At 35.9% G+C, this 9,405-nt stretch overlaps 1 protein-coding gene across 10 annotated transcripts in view; it reads left to right on the top strand.

The window, feature by feature from the left end:
• The window catches only part of LOC135844575 (uncharacterized), a 427,884-nt gene that overhangs the window by 167,951 nt on the left and 250,528 nt on the right, over positions 1–9,405 (top strand). The gene's annotated exons all lie outside the window — the stretch shown is intronic.

The following is a 9,405-nucleotide window of genomic DNA, read 5'->3' as shown; positions in this document are numbered from 1 at the left end:
AATATCCCCTTAATTCGGAACTTATTTACCTTCTTTTCAGGGCAGTGAACATGAATAATAAAATAAACAGGGAAAAGGCTCGGAAGAATAAAATAATCATTTTGCCCACCTAAATTTGAGTTTTGTTACGCATACCGCGTTCAATTAAAAAATCGCTTTGTGCTTTGTGATTGAGAAATTTTGAAGAAATTTGAGAAAAATATGTAAAACCGAAAAAAAAACCGAAAACCGAAACCAAAACTGAAATTTTTGTAAATAAAACCGAAACCGAAACCGAAACTGAAATTTTGAATTTCAAAACCAAAACCGAAACAAAAACTGAAAAATGTCAACGAAAAAATTGGAGTGAAACCGTAACCTTAATTAAAATAATTAAGGTTAGCACCCCTGATGCGGAGAAGGTGTAGCGGTGTAATATCGCAGGTAATATTAGGGCTACTATAATTTCATACAGGTAAGGACAGCCGACATCTTCCATCCAACCTTGAACACAACAACATTAGAATGCATCTTAGTCGGGGCCCCGCATAAGGATCACTTGCACCCCCCTGCCGATTCTCCGGGACAACTTTTTTCTTAAAGGGGAAGTCCTAAGGAACATTTCTAGCCCTTGTCCTCAAAAAAAAAACTGGCCCTACTTACAAAATGGCGGCCATTTTCATTGACAGGTCAGTCGAAATCGCAGGTTTTGCGTTCCAACATAGGACTTTCACGGAATTTTTTAAACTGTACAAAGGTAGATCGAAAGAGCAGGCAAAAATTCATCACCTGTCAAAATTTCAAGTGCTAAAGTGCCTTTTTCGATTTTTGGTGAATTTTCAAAAATCAAATTTTGGCCAAAATGTGAGAAAAAAATCAAAATTTTACCAAATTGACCTAGAAATCTGAAATTTGGGATATATCCTATTTTCGACCTGTCAAATCGATTGGAAACTGTTTCAAACCGTTTTGAGCAGTTCTGGAGCCTCCAGCAGATTTTTGAAACTCGAAATTCTCACAAAATTTTATCAAATGGAGTTGGAAAGCGGAAATTCATTCTGCAAACTAATTTCAATACGCTATGAAGTCGACTGCAGGTAATTTTTAAGTCGTTTTGGAGCTTCCAGCGATTTTTTGAAAATTACTGGAGCCTCCAGCAGATTTTTGAAACTTGAAATTCTCACAAAATTTCATCAAATGGAGTTGGAAAGCCGAAATTAATTCTGCAAACTAATTTCAATACGCTAAGAAGTCGACTGCAAGTGATTTTCAAGTCGTTTTGGAGCCTCCAGCAGATTTTTGAAACTTGAATTTTAACACCTTCTGAAGACGACTTCAGGCGAGTTCAAGTAATTTTGGAGCCACCAGTGACTTTTTGAAAAGTTTCATCGCGTTTTTAGGAGAATTAAAATTTCGAAAAAGTAGCTGGAAGTTTCAAAATTTGCTGGAGGCTCCAAAACGACTTGAAAATCACCTGCAGTCGACTTCATAGCATATTGAAATTGATGTGCAGAGTTAATTTCAGCTGTCTAACCCCATTTGATGAAATTTTGGGGAAATTTCAAGTTTCAAAAATCTGCTGGAGGCTCCAAAACGACTTGAAAATCACTTGCAGTCGACTTCATAGCGTATTGAAATTAGTTTGCAGAATGAATTTCCGCTTTCCAACTCCATTTGATGAAATTTTGTGAGAATTTCGAGTTTCAAAAATCTGCTGGAGGCTCCAGAACTGCTCAAAACGGTTTGAAACAGTTTCCAATCGATTTGGCAGGTCGAAAATAGGATATATCCCAAATTTCAGATTTCTAGGTCAATTTGGTAAAATTTTGATTTTTTTCTCACATTTTCGCCAAAATTTGATTTTTGAAAATTCACCAAAAATCGAAAAAGGCACTTTAGCACTTGAAATTTTGACAGGTGATGAATTTTTGCCTGCTCTTTCGATCTACCTTTGTACAGTTTAAAAAATTCCGTGAAAGTCCTATGTTGGAACGCAAAACCTGCGATTTCGACTGACCTGTCAATCAAAATGGCCGCCATTTTGTAAGTAGGGCCACTTTTTTTCTGAGGACAAGGGCTAGAAATGTTCCTTAGGACTTACCCTTTAAGAAAAAAGTTGTCCCGGAGAATCGGCAGGGGGGTGCAAGTGATCCTTATGCGGGCTCCCCGACTATCTGTATGCATATAACTTTCCATATAAAAAATGTAATTTTTTTGATTGTTCGCGAGTTCGGGTGAACTTTCATGTGGTCTCAAATTAAAGACGATGAAATTCCCTATCGATTGGTGTTAAATTTTTATCATTTCGCGTAAAAATGACGATTTTATGAATACTTTTATTTTACTGATTTTTGCATACTACGTACGTCATCTTTAAACTGAAAATACTCGAAATTTTCAGTGGACACATAGGTATTTGAGTACAGCAAAATATTCGTGATTTTATCCTCTTTAAATGAGCTATTACCGAATGCTCTACTTGCAACCGTTCAAAAGTTTTCGAAGTTTTAAGTTGCGAAAACAAGCTGCGGATGGTAAGTATTGAACTTTGAACTAACATTACTCGAAATTTTCAGTGGACGCATAGGTATTTTAATACATCAAAATGTTCGTCATTTTATCCTCTTTAAAATGGCTGTTTACCGAAAGCTCTACCTTCAACCGTTCAAAAGTTTTTGAACTTCAAAGTAGCGGAAAGTGGTCAAATTGTGTTATTACGGTTATCATGTGTTATCAGTAAGTTATAGTTTTGATCAGTAACCACTTTTCGCAACTTTGATCTTCAAAAATTTTTGAACGGTTGAAGGTAGAGCTTTCGGTAAACAACCATTTTAAAGAGGATAAAATTACGAACATTTTGATGTATTAAAATACCTATGTGTCCGCTGAAAATTTCGAGTAATATTAATTCAAAGTTCAATACTTACCATCCGCAGCTTGTTTTCGCAACTTAAAACTTCGAAAACTTTTGAACGGTTGCGTGTAGAGCTTTCGGTAATAGCTCATTTTAAAGAGGATAAAATCACGAACATTTTGCTGTACTCAAATACCTATGTGTCCGCTGAGAATTTCGAGTATTTTCAGTTTAAAGATGACGTACGTAGTATGCAAAAATCAGTAAAATAAAAGTATTCATAAAATCGTCATTTTTACGCGAAATGATAAAAATTTAACACCAATCGATAGGGAATTTCATCGTCTTTAATTTGAGACCACATGAAAGTTCATCCGAACCCGCGAACAATCGAAAAAGTTGCATTTTATACATGCATAATTGTATGCATACTATGATAAGATAACATGAGGAGCTTGGTTACAAAGTTAGACAAACGCCACAGGGTTGATTTTGAGAAAATCCATGTTTTTTGTTACAAAAATATGCAGCATCGTAAAGGCGGGGGATATTTGGCAAATTGTAGTGATGATACTGAGTAACAAAAATACGAAAAATATCCTTCCACCATCACCCCCCACCACTAATAAAATGAACCTGAAAATGCACTTGTCTGATTTTGAAACCAAGATGGAGATAATTTGAAAGTGAAGTTGTCTAGATCAGTTAGGTTTCGATACATGTAGGATTTTTAATCCCCTTTCCATTTCTGAGGTCCCTTAGTTTCAAAATAGTACATAAAAAGTTGAAAAACGCGATCAAAGTTTTGCCTTAGTTTCAAACACGGACATGTGAACATTATCTTAGTTTCAAAATGAGACATATCCTATCATCTTAGTTTCAAAAACAGACATATCCTGGATATGTCTTATTTTGAAACTAAGACAATGATGCACATGTCTGTGTTTGAAACTAAGGCAACACTTTGAGCGCGTTTTTTACCCTTTTACGTACTATCTTGAAAGTAACAGACCTCGGCAATGAAAAGAGCGTTAAAAATCCTATAAGAATCAATACCTAACTCAATTTTTGTGGAAGTGGCGTTTGTCTAACTTTGTAACCAACCTCCTCACATAGTCCGGCATATGACAATAGGAGTAATTGCACCCGCCCGCCGATCCTCCGGGACAACATTTTTCTTAAAGGGGACATCCTAAGGAACATTTTAATGCAAAGTTGCCAAAAAAAAGTTGGCCTAACTTACAAAATGGCGGTCATTTTGATTTTCAGGTCAGCCGAAATCGCAGATTTTGCGTTGTAACATAGGACTTGCACAAACTTTTTCAAACTTTACAAAGGTAGATCGAAAGATAATGCAAAAATTCATCACCTGTCCAAATTTCAAGTGCTAAAGTGCGTTTTTCGATTTTTGGTGAATTTTTGAAAATCGAATTCAGGCCAAAAATGAGGGAAAAAATCAAAACTTTACCAAATTGACCAAGAAAGCTGAAATTTGAGATATACCCTATTTTCGACATGCCAAATCGATTGGAAACTGTTTCACCCCGTTTTGAGCAGTTCTGGAGCCTCCAGCAGATTTTTGAAACTCGAAATTCCCACAAAATTCCATTAAATTGGAGTTGTAAAGCTAAAATTCATTCTAAAAACTAATTTCAATACGCTACGAAGTACTGCAGGTGAATTTCAAGTCGTTTTGGAGGCTCCAGCGACTTTTTGAAAATTCCTGAAACCTCCATCAGATTTTTGAATCTTTTAAATTTTCACAAAATTTCATCAAATGGAGATGGAAAGCTGAAATTTACTCTACACTCCAATTTTAACACCCTCAGAAGACGACTTTAGGTGGGTTCAAGTAATTTTAGGGCCTCCAGCGATTTTTTTTTGAAAATTACTGGAGCCTCTAGCAGATTTTTGGAGCTTTAAATTTTCACAAAATTTCATCAAATTATGGAGATGGAAAGCTGAAATTTACTACACACTCCAATTTTAAAACCCTCTGAAGACGACTTCAGGTGGGTTCAAGTCATTTTAGGTCCTCCAGCGACTTTTTTGAAAATTACTGGAGGCTCCAGTAGATTTTTGAAATTTGAAATTTCCGCAACATTAATTTATCAAATGGAGTTGGAAAGCTGAAATTTACTTCGCAGACTACATGGTGGTTTCAAATGGTTTTTAAGCTTCCAGCAACTTTTAGGAAATTTCAGTTTTCCAGAAAAACGTCATACAACCTTTCAAAAAGTTGCTGGAGGCTCCAAAAAGACTTGAAATTCACCAGCAGTCAACTTCGTAGCGTATTGAAATCAAAACGGGTTGAAACCGTTTCCAATCGATTTGGCATGTCGAAAATAGGGTATATCCCAAATTTCAGCTTTCTTGGTCAATTTGGTGAAGTTTTGATTTTTTCCCTCATTTTTGGCCTAAATTCGATTTTCAAAAATTCACCAAAATTCGAAAAACGCACTTTAGCACTCGAAATTTGGACAGGTGATAAATTTTTGCATGATCTTTCGATCTACCTTTGTAAAGTTTGAAAAAGTTTGTGCAAGTCCTATGTTACAACGCAAAATCTGCGATTTCGGCTGACCTGAAAATCAAAATGGCCGCCATTTTGTAAGTTAGGCCAACTTTTTTTTTGGCAACTTTGCATTAAAATGTTCCTTAGGATGTCCCCTTTAAGAAAAATGTTGTCCCGGAGGATCGGCGGTGGGGGGGGGGTGTGCAATTACTCCTATTGTCATATGCCGGACTAACGTGTTTATCCATACCTTGGATGTGCAATGGCGGCTGTCCTTACCCATAACGAAGTTTATAGTAGCCTTAGTAATATCAAGACATTGATGATTGCTTCTTATTGAAACTGATTTAATCGGAAAGGGTTCCACTTTGTTCACAACGTTTGCATACAAAGTGGAATCAGGTTCCACTTTGGTGATATGAGGATTCCACCCTGCGCGAGGGTCCCACTTTGTATGAAATCTTTCAAAGCACTTAGATGAGACGAAGGATGCGTTCATATTAAACAAGTTGTTCAAATTCTGTTGAGTCTTAGCGTGGAAAAAAACTTGAAAAATGGAATTGTGAAGTAAACCTGATGCCCCTCTAATCAATAATTTCAATTCTGTTGAAATCTTGATCTTCAATTTTCATTGTTTACAGGTGCATTATGATGAAAATTCCGAAAAATTGGTACTCCGAAGTATTCGCTGAAATTTCACAATCACCATTCGTAATTACTTTGAAAACGTTGTTGTCTTGCTAGGTGTGTATCGTGTCGACACCTATTTAATTTGAGGAGCGATATTCCAAAACGCCCTTAGTCCATTTTTTTCGAATTGCGTTTTTTGGCACCATCCGGTGGATAATGTATGTACACTCATACCTACACTTCTAATCTACCCAAATACAGCTCGAATCGCCACTTTTTAAAAAAATTAAAAAATGAAAGTCCCGCCAAAACGGCCTCTATCCAGTGATTGTTGGAAATGTGTTTTAATTAAAGAGCAGGACTATTCCACGTCAATTTGACAAAGAAGTGGTAGTGAGTTCGGCGATTTTTTTGAGATTTTTTCTGTGGAAAGACCTTCCGAAGGGATGACCAATGGTGCAAATCGCATCCCTCTAGCCCATTTTTAAAGGCGGCTAGTTTCAGTGATCCTAAATCATCCATTTCAACAGTGGATTACTCAATAACCGCGATACCTACCAAAATGGAACTTTTTTTCATAGTTAGGGTTTTGAAAGGCTTTTTGGTGATGTCTTAAAAATCAGTGTTGCTCAGGCATCGTAGCCAAATTTTTCTAAAAAAAGTGAAAAAATCGAAAAACAAAAGCAAAAAAACTTTCAATATCTCACCTAGAAACTATTACTTCATTCTCCCGCCTGGCCCCACCGGAAAATCCGTTTCAAAACAAAAATGTAAGAACGAGTAGTTCATTTTTTTATTTTTAAAATATTAGAATTTGAAGGAAGTTGATGTTGAAAATAAAAGATAGGCCTAATTGAGGGCGAAAGCTCTTGAAAATTTGTATTTTGAGAGGCAAAAAAATATGTTTTTTTGTAAGAAGTTTATTTTTTGGCTTTAGAGATTGATTTTTAAAAAAAAATTCCATCTTTATTTTGAAAAAAAAAAGAAAACAAGGCCGAGCGAAGCGAGAGCAAAAGCTTTCGAAAATTGATGTTTCGAAAAGTAAAAATTTGTGTTCTTGAAATTCTGAAATTGTTAAATAAAAAAAATTGGCATAAAATCCTTTGAAAATGAGTAAAAAAAACGATAATTTGGATGAAAATTTCGTTTAGAAAACGAAAAAAACAAAACAAAAAAGTGACTTTTTTTGGAAGAAAAGTGACCAATAGTGATTTTTTGATGAAAAAAATAACCAAAAGTTACTTTTCGCGATAAAAGTGACTGAGTCACTATAAAAGTGACCGGCTACGATGCCTGGTGTTGCCACTTTATTTTTTACAAAAAATTAGCTCAAAAAGTTTCAAAACGTAGTTTTTATATCGTTCCGACTCTCAAAAATTCTGAAAAAAATATGTCAAGTATGCACAACTTTTTATGCTGAACAACATATTAAAAAATTGGGATGGTATCATGTTGCAAAGTCGATTTTAAAAAATTCAAAGTTTGTGAAAAAACGCGATTTTTTGATTCAAAAGATGAAAAAAAGTTTTTATAGGTGAAGTTGACCCATTTGACCCCTATTTTTACGTATCCTTCGAAAAAGTTGAAAAAAACTTTTCACTCGATGGAATGAAAAAAACTTTTAAAAAAATAAACTCGACGAACAGTTGAAAAATAGCTGCATTATTGGAACATTAATCACTTTACATTTTGAAAAAAATTTTCCAAAACGGCCTTTGTCAACATTAGCCTAGGCAAAATGCAATTTTACCCGGACATAATTGGGATCAAAGGTTTTTTTGGTGAATATTGTCTAGGATGGTGTGGTGAACAACATACTAAAAGCCCCCGCCCCTACCCCTCGAGCTAACCCCCCACAGTGGATCAAAGCCCCCCAAAATCAGTTTTTTGACAAAAAATTCTGAAATGTCAACTTTTGAGTAAAATGAGCACTGATTATTTAATCTCCTCTCAAATACCTATCAAATGAGCTATCAACCAACTCCCTAGCCCCAAGGGGGTGGCGCTACGACCCATAAAAGTGATGTGATTTCAATAAGTTCACATTTCATGACTTTGGGACTTGGAACCTGTTCTAATCGATCAAATAAAGTCAAACTTGGGGAATGAGATTCTTTTGGGACATAAAGTCGACCCCTAGGGTGGGGAGGGTCAAATTCGAAAATTACGGAAAGGTCATTTTTTTGGAGGGGCATAATATGGCCCCAAATGGATGAAAATGGTCCAAAATTGTATCATTGGTAAGTACTCCCATTGTGATCAACATATCCAAATTTCAGCTTCCTAGGTCATCCCCGCCCCATTTAAGGCGGAATTAAGGTAAAAAACCCCTCATTTTACCCCTATTTTCGGGTTTTTCCTCCTTAAAAGATGTGGGGATGACCTAGGAAGCTGAAATTTGGATATGTTGATCACAATGGGAGTACTGACCAATGATACAATTTTGGACCATTTTCATCCATTTTGGGCCATATTATTGCCCCTCCAAAAAAATGACCTTTCCGTAATTTTCGAATTTGACCCTCCCCACTCTAGGGGTCGACTTTATGTCCCAAAACAATTTCATTTTCCAAGTTTGACTTTATTTGATCGATTAGAACAGGTTCCAAGTCCCAAAGTCATGAAATGTGAACTTATTGAAATCACATCACTTTGAGAGGTCGTAGCGCCATCCCCCTTGGGGCTAGGGAGTTAGTTTATAGCTCATTTGATAGGTATTTGAGAGGAGATTATATAATCAGTGCTCATTTTACTCAAAAGTTGATATTTCAGAATTTTTTGACAAAAAACAGATTTTGGGGGGCTTTGATCCACTGTGGAGGGATTATTTCTAGGGGTAGGGGCGGGGGCTTTTAGTATGTTGTTCACCACACCATCCTAGACAATATCCGCAAAAAAAAACTTTGATCCCAATTATGTCTGGGTTCTCCCATTTTTTCCCGCTATTTGCCTAGGCTACATAGGTCACTTTCATGAACGCTCAGAGGCACTAATCAACATATCGCGTAAAAATTTATAAAGCATAGCACCAAGGAAGTGTTTGGGTAGGTAACAGAACAATCACCAATGCCAAATGTAACGCCGTACCTACCACGTTTTTTCCTTCTCCTGTAAAATTTCAAAAAGTGGACTAAGGGCGTTTTGGAATATCGCTCCTCATTTGTTCTACTGTTTTCCCTTTTATTTTTAGTCAGTATAAGTATAAAAATCTTTACATCAACTTTCCGTCCGTTTTTATTCTTCTTCCACTCTGTAGGTAAAGGTACTTAAACCCAACAATAACAAAACAAAAACAAACACACATTTTTGATTAAAAACGAATTTACTCGGCGTACCTAAGTTGAGTATACTTATTGTATATACTCGTTACACGTATATTACATACAATGTACCTGTATTACCTATATTAAACACGAGAAAGAGAAAA

Source organism: Planococcus citri, chromosome 1 (assembly GCF_950023065.1).
Source record: "Planococcus citri chromosome 1, ihPlaCitr1.1, whole genome shotgun sequence".
NCBI classification, from domain to species: Eukaryota; Metazoa; Arthropoda; class Insecta; order Hemiptera; family Pseudococcidae; genus Planococcus; species Planococcus citri.
This window is presented reverse-complemented; position numbering and strand designations above follow the sequence as displayed.